Source organism: Maylandia zebra, linkage group LG3 (genome assembly GCF_041146795.1).
Source record: "Maylandia zebra isolate NMK-2024a linkage group LG3, Mzebra_GT3a, whole genome shotgun sequence".
Taxonomy (NCBI): domain Eukaryota; kingdom Metazoa; phylum Chordata; class Actinopteri; order Cichliformes; family Cichlidae; genus Maylandia; species Maylandia zebra.
Window position 1 is genome coordinate 63647119 of NC_135169.1, and position 14359 is coordinate 63661477.

The 14359-nt window shown below is 43.2% G+C and overlaps 1 protein-coding gene across 1 annotated transcript in view; it reads right to left on the bottom strand.

The window, feature by feature from the left end:
• Nucleotides 1-2453, bottom strand: part of LOC143416634 (uncharacterized) — a 21624-nt gene extending 19171 nt beyond the window's left edge. The window contains exon 1 of the mRNA XM_076882073.1: nucleotides 1653-2453. The gene's annotated coding sequence lies outside the window, so the exon portion shown is untranslated. The remainder of the gene's footprint in view (nucleotides 1-1652) is intronic.
• Between the last annotated feature and the right edge of the window lie 11906 nt (nucleotides 2454-14359).

Below are 14359 nucleotides of genomic sequence, written 5' to 3' on the forward strand. Positions count from 1 at the left end.
TTCACCAGAAAGTTTTCCTCCCTCCCGGGACAATATTGTGCAGGAATACAGGCACCGTAACTCCTTTTGCACTGACAAAAACATGTTGGATTTACTTGATTCAATAGTGGACACTGGTTGCACACAAAGGTTTTGCTTTGGCAGAAACTTAAACAACTGAGTTAAATCAACACAACCTTTTCATATTCAGTAAACCTGCATGTTGTGTTCATAAAACACGATTGAAACATGTTCAGATGGAGTAAGTTGAGCTCCTGGAACATTTTAATCCTTCAATTGAAATTGAATGGGTCTACAACAACTACCATCCTCCTATCTCTATCCTGGTTGCAGCAGGGCTGGGAAATAACCCTGAAGTGATAGGTTACCAGGCAGGGTACACCCTGGACAGCTCACCAGTCTATCAGATAGAAACACACAGCCGTTTACATTCATGGATAATTTAGCCCAGGACCTTCTTACTGTGGAGCAACAGCACTAACCAGCATGCCAACAATGGAGGAAATACAGGAAAGCTATGATTTCCTGTATTTGAGGCAGAATTATTTTGTTCTTGCCCTTGACAGGTTAATCCACAATAAATAGCAACAGCATGCATGTGGTGTGTGTGTCGTTGTCTGCCTCTTATAACTCCAGTGATTTTCCTGTAGTTTGAAATCTTATGCGGTGTTGACACAATAATTTGTTGTAAACCAGGAAATTCCCAACTGTGGTAGAAAGCACAGCTTAGCCTGAGCAAATGTTCAAAGAAAAGTCGTCACTTCCTGATTTCTGCTTCACTGATAAATATTGTCACACTGGGGTTTTTGCAAATGATATCAGTGAGCACTGTGTGGCAGCTGGAGTCAGACAACTGAAGCTCCCACAATCAAGACCACAAACAGCTTTCAAAGGAGATTTGAAGCTTTTCTGGCAGCAAGCTTCATGATTTATGGGACTGGAACTGGAACAGAAACTACCTGATCACCAATGGTGAGCTGGCATGGAATTATTTTTATGACATTTTATCAAAGTTATAAATAAGCATGCCCATTAACACATAGTGAGTGAGCATGTTGTCTTCCCACGCAGTGAACAGCGGATGCTAATGTTTTTGTCACTTTTTACAGAGTCAAACTCAAAGTAAGGTCAGTGCTTCCACGCTTTAAACGCTGCACGCTCACACTCTCTCCACACTCGATAGATTATCCATTGTTCATCTGCACACAGCTGCGGTTTTAGTAACGCAGTAACGCAGCGTGCTTACGGGAAAGTAACAGTAATCTAATTACCTTTTTTGCAATAGTAATCCCTCACTTTACTCGTTTCTTGAAAAAAGTAATCGGATTACTGCCCATCTCTGGTTGGAGCTGTGCACTTGTGGGTTCCACCTTGTGTACACGTTTATCTTTGCTGTGTGTACTTGTACCTCTGAGTGGAAGCTGAACTCTTGAGTTCGAGTATCGAAGCATCAGCTGTGACGTTAAAGTCCAAACAGCTCGTTCATTTGACGTGCAAATGAACGAAGGTAACGCCGTTTTCATGTGGATGTGTCACTGAGACACTTTCCACATCCACAGCTCACAAAATGGGAAAACTATAGAAGTATAACAATGAAGAAGTTACTATGTTACGGGTCCCAAGGATGAAGACCTCGATGACAAACATGTTACCTGTAAAAGCAGGTGAAGAGCAGAGTAAGGAAGACACGATGCGTCTCTGCTTTCCTCCAGAACGTGTCTGAGTCTGATTTATTTCACACAAATAAATGCTATAAAACACTAAACATGAGCTTTCAATATACTGTTCAGCTGGTTCCTCATTCACATCAATTACATTTACTTATTTCACAACATCAGTGAAATATACTCTTTTTAACTGGTTCAGTTTCTCAAGTTCACACTTCTTTCCATAACAGCTACATCCTTTTATCATATCAATAAACACATCACATTGTCTTCTGCAGTGTCTTACTGGCTAAACAGTTCTATTCAATAACAGCATTGGTAAATACATTACATTTGTTCCCTCCAGTAATTTACTGGCAAAATCACTATTTAGTGCATCATGAAACACAGCTTGTTTAATCAACCCATGAATGCCTCTGTTAGCTACACAGAGTTGCTCAGAGTGCTTGTGTTACACTAGCTAATCTACTCAGTCACTTTAACAGAACTATTAACATTCACATCTCACAGAACTGATTTGATTGGAGCATTACAACACGTTTGCACAGAGCATAGGAGCGCACTGACTCTGCTTCACGAGCGCTCCACCTAACGAGCGGGCTCGCGGTGCGGTCGCGCGGGACACTCCTCTGGTTTTCTCCCGTGTTTACATATAAATAACTTTGGCGGACCGCCTTAACTCTCCCATTCACATTAACGTGGGTAACCATGGTGACAATAAACAACATTTTCGGTGCGAGCACCGTGTACCGACCTGTAAAAGCAGGTGAAGAGCAGAGTAAGGAAGACACGATGCGTCTCTGCTTTCCTCCAGAACGTGTCTGAGGAAGCAGCGGAAGGTGGGCTCCACTTACTGCTCCCCGAAACCCCGGAGCAAGCACCAAAGTTCCGCCCTCACTGCTTTCTAACATAAAATGAATCCCTGTTACATGGATTTTCTATCCTCTTAAAGAAACTGAAAATAAATACATATAGCAATGAAAAATGTCTCGTTACATGAGTGTTTCACACAAAATAATATTAATGTGGTCATTCCCTCACAGGGGTGCCACAACTACACTGCTGTTTTGACAGAGACACAGTGTGTTTATCTAACTTGGCTGAAGCCAAAGTTCTCCAGACAAATTCAGTCTGTTTCTGCCAAGTGTGAACTCACTGGATGAGCGCCAGATACACAGAATCAAAAAGGGATAAATTACTTTTCTTATGTCATGTTCCCGTCACAAACTGGCTCAAGGAGAGGGGAAGCAGGAGTCCACAGATGAAATGTTCCTATAAATAAAGTGGAATTTATTCAAACTTTGCCAAAACTTCAACACATCAAATACAAGCAGTTCAGCAGGGAGTGGATGTGTGTTGCATGTGCCAGGTGGATGCAGAGAGAAGCCAGGGCCACGTTCAAACCTGAACACGCTGCACAGTGTTTTGTTCCATTTGTTAGGGATGAATGAAATGCTTCCTTGAAAGGATGTGTGCAGTCACCAGTGGGCGTGGAAGCATGTGCGCCCTCATTTGGTGGGTGTGCAAGAAAAGTCATCCTGTCACACAGCAATGCCTACATAAATCACACCACTCTGCTTAAAATAATAATGTTTAGTGAAGCAGGTGAAGCAAAGGGCTGCTTTTAATAGGCTGGGAGACCCAGGTGTGCTGCTTTAGCTGCTGAGCCTCTTATGACAGAACAGCGGAGAGTGGTAAGAAGGGAGGAGGGGGTCTGGCTGTGTTTGTGAACGATAGATGGTGTAACTCTGGGCATTTCTCTATCAAAGAGACGCTATGCTGTAAGGACATTGAGCTGCTAGCGGTTAGCATGAGACCGTACTATCTACCACGAGAGTTTACACACGTGATTATGATAGCTGTGTATGTCCCGCCCTCTGCTAACGCTGCAGCAGCCTGTGAGGTCCTGCACACTGTAACCAGCAGACTCCAAACACAGCACCCTCAGGCCCTTTTTCTGATCTCTGGGGACTTTAAAGATGATGTAACCATTTAATTATGGTTACATAATTAATTATGTAATTAATTATGCAAAATGCAAAACGCTCAGCTGTGTCTCCAGTCAAAGCTCTGTAACTTCAGAGGTGATGTTCATATGTTGACTAATGGTTTTCTTTCATTTTTGATGTACTGCAGAATATTTGTATAAAATCCAGGCCAGGAAAATCTCCTTCATGTTTTTCTGTGTTTTGTCTTCAGCTACGTTGACACAAAGGCCTCTGCTGTGACGCTCACACCTTTGATAAAGTCTGGAGAGTGTCAGCTTCCTTTTTATAGATACAAAAATATGTAATGTTGTGAACTCTGGCCACAGCGGCGCAAGAAAAAGGAGAATTACGGGAAGCACTCACAACAGGTAAAATCCAAATAACAAAGTAAAGTAGGATAAAATAAAAAACAACAAAAGAACAACACAATATACAGTGGGGCAAAAAAGTATTTAGTCAGCCACCGATTGTGCAAGTTCCCCCACCTAAAATGATGACAGAGGTCAGTAATTTGCACCAGAGGTACACTTCAACTGTGAGAGACAGAATGTGAAAAAAAAATCCATGAATTCACATGGTAGGATTTGTAAAGAATTTATTCGTAAATCAGGGTGGAAAATAAGTATTTGGTCACCTCAAACAAGGAAAATCTCTGGCTCTCACAGACCTGTAACGTCTCTGTAAGAAGCTTTTCTGTCCCCCACTCGTGAATGGCACCTGTTTGAACTCATCATCTGTATAAAAGACACCTGTCCACAGCCTCAAACAGTCAGACTCCAAACTCCGCCATGGCCAAGACCAAAGAGCTTTCGAAGGACACCAGGAAAAGTATTGTAGACCTGCACCAGACTGGGAAGAGTGAATCTACAATAGGCAAGCAGCTTGGTGTGAAAAAATCAACTGTGGGAGCAATCATCAGAAAATGGAAGACATACAAGACCACTGATAATCTCCCTCGATCTGGGGCTCCACGCAAGATCTCATCACGTGGGGTCAAAATGATCATGAGAACGGTGAGCAAAGATCCCAGAACCACACGGGGGGACCTGGTGAATGACCTGCAGAGAGCTGGGACCAAAGTAACAAAGGTCACCATCAGTAACACACTACAACGGCAGGGAATCAAATCCCGCAGTGCCAGACGTGTTCGCTGCTGAAGCCAGTGCATGTCCAGGCCCGTCTGAAGTTTGCCAGAGAGTACATGGATGATACAGCAGAGGATTGGGAGAATGTCATGTGGTCAGATGAAACCAAAGTAGAACTTTTTGGTATAAACTCAACTCGTCGTGTTTGGAGGAAGAAGAATACTGAGTTGCATCCCAAGAACACCATACCTACTGTGAAGCATGGGGGTGGAAACATCATGCTATGGGGCTGTTTTTCTGCCAAGGGGACAGGACGACTGATCCGTGTTAAGGACAGAATGAATGGGGCCATGTATCGTGAGATTTTGAGCCAAAACCTCCTTCCATCAGTGAGAACTTTGAAGATGAAACGAGGCTGGGTCTTCCAACATGACAATGATCCAAAACACACCGCCCGGGCAACAAAGGAGTGGCTCCGTAAGAAGCATTTGAAAGTCCTGGAGTGGCCTAGCCAGTCTCCAGACCTCAACCCCATAGTAAATCTGTGGCGGGAGTTGAAAGTCCGTGTTGCTCGGCGACAGCCCCAAAACATCACTGCTCTCGAGAAGATCTGCATGGAGGAATGGGCCAAAATACCAGCTACTGTGTGTGCAAACCTGGTAAAGACCTATAGTAAACGTTTGACCTCTGTTATTGCCAACAAAGGTTATGTTACAAAGTATTGAGTTGTATTTTTGTTATTGACCAAATACTTATTTTCCACCCTGATTTACGAATAAATTCTTTACAAATCCTACCATGTGGATTCATGGATTTTTTTTTTCACATTCTGTCTCTCACAGTTGAAGTGTACCTCTGGTGCAAATTACTGACCTCTGTCATCATTTTAGGTGGGGGAACTTGCACAATCGGTGGCTGACTAAATACTTTTTTGCCCCACTGTACTTCCCCGTACTGTTACTGCTAACCTCTGTTAACCTAGTAACTCTTACCTTCTAACTGACAGCTGGTCAATAAACGAGCTCCATAAACGCTCCATATTCACCTTTACATGGAATATAAAGGGAAAAGAAGAAACACAGTGCTGTGTCAGCGTTAGACATATAGATATATCCTTGCTTTTAATACATTTGAAGGTGGGTGGGAGAGGTGCTTCTCCGCGTAGTCTACGGTCTCTTTGGGATCGGTAAAGCTTTTCCTCACATCACCATGGGTCACTAACAGCTTTGCAGGGTATAGCAGTCTGTACCTGACGCCGGTCATCCCACGTAGTCTTCCTCTCATATTTGCAAATGCGGCTCTGCGTTTCCAACAGAGGGAGGGAAATCTGGGAGGATGTTTATTTTAAAAACCCTTATACATCAGGTTCTTGTTCTCTGCAGCTTTCAGCAGAATTTCCTCACCAATGTGGTAGTAGTGCAATCTCAAGATGATGGGCCGAGGAAGATGACTTTGTTTGGGACGCTGGCGATTCACTCTATGTGCTCGATCGATGAGTGGCTTCTCCTCGAGAGATAGCGCCTCCGCCAACAGGTGTGAACCAACTCAGTCATCTTGGGTCCCTCTGTGCCTTCTGGTATTCCTGCAGTTCTTAAATTATTCCTCCTGGAGTGCCTCAAGAGCTCCACATCTCTCATCTAACTTCTTTACCTCCGCAGACAAACGCTCCACAGTGGCCTGGAGAGTGGCGATGGTGTCAGAGTGGTTCGAGGCACAGTCCTGCAGTTCAGTCAAAGTGTTATCATGCCTGGCCACGTCGCTTTTTATGTCCGAAATTGAGGGCTGGATGCTCTGGTTCAAGGATGATATCTCGCCTCCTATGGTGGTAGAAATCTCTAATATGCAAGTGTCCAGTGCTAGTTAGTTAGTTCTAGTGGTTAGTGGGGCTTTATTTGATGATTCTAGTGTGTGTTACATTGTTGTCATATTGTTGAGTCGCAGAGCTGTACAGTGTTACAGTTTCTGTAGAGTCTGGTATAAGGAACTCAGATCCCTCTGTGAATAATGTTCACTGAAACTGATCTGTAGTTAATGAACTAGTCAGGATTTACACTAGAGAACGTTTCTGCCATTACATGGCCTGTATTTGTAGAGCGCTTTACTCGTCCCTAAGGACCCCAAAGTGCTTTTTTGCCCAAGGACACAACGACCGAGACTGTCCAAGCCGGGGCTCGAACCAGCAACCTTCCGATTACAAGACGAGCTGCCAACTCTTGAGCCACGATCGGCCCACATATTGTTGTCTTTTGTTGCAGACACCAAGTGTTGAGATCCTGTCTCAACCTCCTACATTCTTCCAGCAGGTTACACATTATTTTTTGTATTTGGAATCAAATATATGTGTCAGTTGGGCCTAGTGCAGGGGTCAGCAACCTTTAACACCCAAAGAGCCTTTTGGACCCGGTTTCCACGCAAAGGGTCAGGGTTCGGGAAAACACTGGGAGCCGCAAATACTTTGTGACATCTAAAATGAAGATAACACTGTGTATATTGTTTTTACCTTTATGCTTTGTGTGAACAACTACAGTGTGTTGCTTATGAAATCCATGAAGTGCTACAGAGAAAATTACATTTGATTTATGTAATGAACACATTTTGAGCTCTTAAAGAAATATAACAAAGGAAAGCTGAACTACAATGATCCATGTAGCAAACACAAACTGTTATATCGCCTTTGGGCTTTTGGAGCCTTGACCTGACTTTTAAAAAATAATTGGAAAAAAGCTCTATGCTGCTACAAAATGAAAAATAGATATTTGCAAAATTCTGCCCAAGTATGTATTTTACCTGGTTAATGCGTGTGGTGGGCGTGGTCTGCAGCGCCGCTGCAGGGGAGGCGGACGCACCTGAGCGGCACCCGCAATCACGCCTTAACGTCTGTGCTCTCTCTGCTGTTGTTGGTGTGTGTCGGGCTGTGAGCTGCAAAGCTACAGCCGGCTGTGTGCGTACAGCAACCGTGTGTGTACAGTGGTCAATAAAGAGATGCTGAAAAGCGCGTTCATGCAAACATCGTCGGGTCTGCCGTGATATGTTTACAACGGGACTTCTGCTCCTGAACCTCTGCGCACAGCGTCTGCAGGTAAGGTAACTTTATTTATACCCAAAGGCAAGGTAAATTTGCTTTACAGAAAAATGACAGCATTTGACATCCCTTTAAAAACACACATACCTAGTAAATATATAAAGCTCACTGTGACACATACTTTAATATTTCGAATCAAAAACAGTTCTTATTTAATTCAGTGACAGCAACGGGGACAAAGCTGTTTTTATAACGCTTTGTCCTGCATCTCGGAAATAGAAACCTCCGTCCTGAGGGAAGAAGCTGAAATTCACCCCTTAGAGGATGGGAACCATTTTTAAGGATTGATAAAGCCATCCTCTGTACCTGCTCAGAGTACAGGGAGGCTAAACAAGACTGTGGCTCACCTATCAGACGACTGGACCATCTCACTATCTGATTCAGAGAGTTTTTCTCTGTGACAGAGGTCTGACCGAACCATGCCACCAAACAAAAGGATAAAACAGACTCAATAAAAGAACGATAAAACAAAGTTAAAATTTTTTGGTCAATGTGGAAATGAACAAGTTTCCTAAGGCAATAAAGGTGCTGGTGACCCTTTTTACAAACTGATTTGCAATTTTGATCAAAGTTCAGTTTTTCATTGATTATGGTCCCAAGATATTTATATGATTGTACTTGCTCTATTTTCTGACCTTTAATTAAAGTGACTCCGTGCCCATTTTGTTGTTTCCTAAAATCAACAACCATGTCTTTTGTTTTAGATATGTTCAGCTGGAGATAAGACTCCTCCCACCACTGAACAAAGTCATCAATGACTGGGCCATGGTTAGTTTCACCCTCTTTCAGTAAGCTGACAATAACAGAGTCATCTGCATATTTAATAATGACCCTGTTTTCATGTCTGCCCTGACACATGTTTGTATAGAGAGTGAATAATAAGGGCGATAGGACGCAGCCTTGAGGAGAACCTGTGGAGGAGAACACTGGGTCAGACAGAACCCCATTTATTCTCACTCTTTGTGACCTGTCAGTTAGAAAATCTAAAATCCAGCCCAGCAGGTTTTTCCTGATTTCAAACTGTTCTAAAAGTCTTTTAATTAAAATATGGGGCTGTGTTGTATTAAAAGCCGAAGAAAAATCAATGAAAAGAAGTCTTGCAAAAGTCCCTTTACTCTCTACATGTTTAAGAATCAGATTTAGTAAAGTCAAAAGTGCGTCCTCCACTCCTCTGTTGGGCCTGTATGCAAACTGCATTGGATCCAGCTGACCTTCAGTCTCTTCATAATCACATTTCTGAGGATTTTTTCAAAGACTTTCATGACAACTGAAGTGAGGCAACAGGCCTGAAGTCGTTTAGATTTAGGGACAGGAACCACGACTGCTTCTTTGCAAAGAGAGGGCACATGTTGTGTTTGCAAGGATTTGTTAAAAATAACCTGAAATATAGGCCTGAGTTCATCAGCACAAGGTTTAATTAGGCGGCCACTAATATTATCAGGACCCTGGCTCTTGTTCACATTGACTGTATGAAAGGCCTTTTTAACATCGCTGAGTTCAATGATAAAGTGCTGAGTATCTCTCAGTTTCTGTTTCAGTTCCCAAATATCCTCGCTGAAATCAGAAGAACTAAAACGAGCATAAAACATGTTTAAAGCATTTGAAAATCTCTGTCTGAATTAAAACATCTAAAATGACCTGACTGCTGCTCTGGGGATTTTGAAACCCTGCTATGGTTTTCATACAAGTCCAGGCAGACCCAAAAGGTTTTGCAGCAAATTTGCTTTCAAGAAGGTTTTTGTCTGTTTTGCTTTCAAGATCTCGATTTTCATTTCCTTGGTAGCTGTCTGAAAATCGGTAACAGCCCCTCTTTAAAGGCCTGTCTCTTTTTCCTTAAACAGGATTTGACACTTTTAGTGACCCATGGCTTATTGTTAGCGTACATTTTAACGCGCTTACGGGGTATAATCATGTCTTTACAAAATACTGCACAGGAGCTAGTAACATCCACCAAAGCGTCGAGATCATCTCCACAAGACTGAAGACGGGGCTGTACGAAGTCACTTTATCTCTACAGACTGTAAGCTGTCGTCTGTGAGGCGTGAGCGTGTTTGTTTGAACACAGTTCACGGTGGAGAACAGCTGCTGACATAATGTGGATCCCAAGATCCATAACTGGCCTACCTGGGGCTGAAAGTCTCCATAAATGCAGGCGTTTCGGCGGCTACACCGGCTTCCACGAGTGTGACGCTTATTTTGAGAAAATAATAGAATATAAATGTATTTTTATATTTCAATATCACAATAATCTTCCAATGTAGAACTACAAGTTAAAAAAGAAGTAACATAAATCAAATCCACTTCAGCTAAATACTTCTCATTTATTTCCATCTTACATGCTGTGACTGCAGCCATTCCCACATCTCTGTGAATGGGACTCATGGACATGGATCAGTGGTTGTTGATCAATGGTCCTGAGAATCTGCATAATTAAGATGAAGGAACGGAGCTCCCAGCCCATCGTTCCTGCAGCTGCTTTCAGTCTTTATGCAAATGTCCTGTTTGTAAGACTGAAACCTGCAGCTGAGACTGAAGACGTCACCTGATGATGACGACACGTTTCTCCCACAAAACGCTGCGTCCAGATGAACAGAAGCAACAGACTCACTTTCCTGGATGATTGAGATGCATCAAGACTTCATTGTGTGTTACTTCTCATTCAGCCCAGACACATTATTCCTGTTAGGTCATGTCAGCTGTCACTCAGTACAAGCACAACTGTGAACAACACAAACTTCTCTTCAATGTGTCACAGAAACACTAAGTGTGAGAGCCTGTATGACACACAGGACAGACTGTAAGCTCTGCTGGCTGCACAGCACTTTGTAGCAGTTTTCCAACATGTCCTCCACCCGTGATGTCAGTGGTGGGACCCCAGTCACAGCACTCAGCACCACCTCCTTTAAATGGATTTTATAGCAGTTACTCCCGTTACTCGGTGCAACGCTTCTTAAATGTGTTTTTGCAGGATAGAACACAGCAGGTGGTGTAGAGAGGACGTCAGCTGACGGAGCAGAGGGAGGCAGACTGTGGATAAATGACAGAGTGAGAGGAGAGCAACCATGACAGAAGCACAGGTGTGGCAGATAGAAGTGGCTTTATAGACACTTATTGTCAGTCCTCGTGCATGCTGTGGAAATAAGTGTCTGTGTCATGAGGTGACATGTGAGCTTATCTTTGGTCAATAAAGCTGAACGACCAGTTTTCACTTTGCTTGTTACGCTTGTTTAGTGACGTCTGGGTTTCTGTGGAGCCCGAATTTTGATGAGTTCTGGTGAAATCATCTGAGATCATCTGAGCATCGGTGAAGAGTCAGCAGAGAAAGTGTGGGACAGAAGTTTGCTTTGGACACATGGACTGAAATCAAAAAGTAACAAACAGGATTTCCAATGGACAGTATGGAGAAGTGAAAGTACACAAAGGCTGTGCTGGAACACGTGTGTTACACTTTTTGACAGCTGAGAACAAAACACAATATTTTGCATCATCTCTGCAGTGTCTCTTCTTTCCTCTGCTGTTGTGCTTTTAGCTCCAAACTGTTTCAAATGGTTTGTCAGCAAGCTGACCTCTGACCTCTGCAGTACTAACTCCTGACCCGTACAAAGAGCGGGCGTTTCTGACCTTTGACCTGCAGCTGTATGTCTCTCAGTCTCAGTTCTTCTCTCCGTCACTGATGGAGCAGGTGTAGTTGCTGCTGACAGTCAGTCGTTTGTTTTCTCAGAGTGAGGCTGAAGTCTGAACTGTTCAGAGCATCAGGTCTCATCAACGTGCGCTGCTGTAACGCCGCTTTGTCCTCTGAGATCACCAGGTATGAAACCTGAGTGCTGACAGAGCAGCATGTTCCCCCTCATTCACCTCCACCACCACAGCCAAGGCATGCTGGGAAACTGAGGACACACAGATGGAGAACTGAAGTGTCTGCTGTGTGTTCATCTCAGAGTCCTCACAGGTGACACATTAGCTCCAGAACACCAAGCCAGGTGTTTGAAGCCTGACAGGGATTCTTCCCATCCAGAGGGAGGATTTAGCTGCACAACAATGAACATTAGTGTGTAGTTTAGAAACACAGACTGTGCCTGCACTGCATCTAGTGAAGAAAAGTGTTACTGCGAGAGAACGAGGCTCCTTTAAAGCAGCTGATATTAAGGTTGAAAAATCAACAATAAGCTGATGTAATCAACGTTTCACAAAATGGTCAGCAGCTAAAATCTGGAGCCGTTCTTTGGTGGTAATTAACAGTTTGTTCTTGTTAGCTAATTATGTAATTAAAGGTAGCAGCAGAAGCCTTGTGTTGAAAGCCCATTCACTCACACATTCACACAGTATGTGTGTGTCTGTGTTACACTGTGGACATCCCTTCTGTTGGAGCGCCATCTTGTGGCAGGTTTAAGAAATGTTCTTCTTGTAAATCCAAACTGATGCACCTCCATAGCAGACTGTGGAGGCTTTCAGTGACATGAAGACTTGATTTATACTGTCATATTCTCCTGTTACACAAAGCACAGCACGCTGAACATGGATGAACTGAAACTCCCAGCATCTGACTGAGGAAAAGCACAAATCATTCTCACACTGACTCCTGCTTGATTTTAGATTTGCTTTCAAATCCTCACACTTTCATATGAAGCACTAAATGGGCTCCAGACTGTTTATCTCAGCTTCCTGTCAAACACACTGCTGCTCACACCGAGGCTCAGTTTACTCCTCCAGCCTGGCTTAACCTGCTGTCTGTTAAAAACAGTCCCACACTCCTCTGTTTAATCCTTCTGATCAGACTCTTTGATTTTGTATTGTTTTTACCTGAAGTTGTGTTTTTGACATGGTTCTGTCTGTGAAATAAAGCTCACACACACACTGCTACAGTCCTTCATACACTTAGAAACGAAGCTGCTCCTTTCCTCAGTGCTGACACATAAAGAAGAGTTGGTTTTATATCCAACACGTCTCTGTTCCAGAAAACAGCTTCAGCAGCCTCTGAGTCTGAACTTGGAGTTGGTTATAAGCCACAGGCCTGTGTGCACAGCAATGAGGAAATATAATGCAGTAAGTGAAACATGGATGTGTGGAACAGATTATCCCAAAGGTTGATTCTGTTCATCTGGACGTTCTCAGTGAAACATTTGGTCTCTCGGTCAGGTGACTCCTTTAGTCTCAGCTGACTGCAGCTTTCCAAACCTTTGTCACTGGATCACTCACTTCATCTCCAACGTGTCCCTGACACAGACAGCTGGAGCCGTTACAGCAAAATCATTGATCATCGTTTTTAGAACATTAGCTGGTGTTGGTGGGCAGGCTAGCAGTGCTAATTGTTAGCACTAGTTCTGCTGCTCTCCCTTTGTCTCTGTTATTGTTGGTCTTTAGTGAACAATAGAAAGTGTCTTCATGAGACTGTTGCCTAATGTTCAAATGTAGATAACACCACCTGCACCAACCTGTTACACAGCACAACCCTCTGGTGTAGCTTTGGCTGGAGCACATATTGGCAGCTCCAGTGACATCACCACTCCATGGTGACATCATCTCTACAGACTGTGGCTGTTACATATCCTCACCTGGTAATAATAAGACTGTCCTCAGCTGCACACAGCTCCAAGATGAACAAACTGAAGTAAATACAAATTAGAGTTACGATAGATTGAAATCTTGTAATCAGAGCTAATTCTTAGTGAAACTCTCACAACATCATATCATGATCCTGGGTTAGTGTCTCGGTCTCAGATCACAACATCAGCACAGGCTTGGCTTGGGTGAGGTATTGAGTGGTTCTTGTCCATGACAGCTGCAGGTACAGTGCCATCAGCCATGCTGCACCACATGTCTGCCCAGGAACATTAGTGTGGCTGAGTCTCATGTAAACATTGTGCTAAAGTGGTGGGAAAGTGGCTGCAAGCTGGCTGCACTGTGTCCAATACTCTCAGTATGATATCCACAAACCTCTGAGTGTCACAGAGTGGGCCTGTGCTCAGCTCACTGTGCCCCATTCAATTCTACTTGCATAGTTTTACAAGTAAAATTAAATATACAAGTTGCTCAATGATAAGTTATTGTAGTAACAACTAAGTCCATGGTCATTATTTGTTAATAGTAGCTTAAAGCTTCTGCACCAATCATGGAGCACCAGGTTTAGAGCATGTGGATCTACAAAAGTAAGTCCCAGTAAGATGGGCTGAGCCTTACATACTAGAAGAAACATGTCATTCCCAGCAGATGAAGCGCCCTTTAAAGCAGGATCTCACTTTAAACCTAAAGAACTTGCTATGAGCATGCAGTGCATTCATGGTTATTATTCATACGATTGTGGGTAGCTAATAAAGTGCAACTATCACATTACATTTTATTATTAAATTGTTGTTAACAATCCCTTCACTTCTGCTTATCTAATTCATGGTTGCAGGATGGCTGACAGCTTCCATTAGGCAGGAGGTAATGTCCATTCTGGCCACAGTGCAACCCACAATGTGTAACTGACACTATTATATTGCATTATGTCACATTGTTACATCTTTTTAATAAATGATGACAGTCAGCTGAATTTGC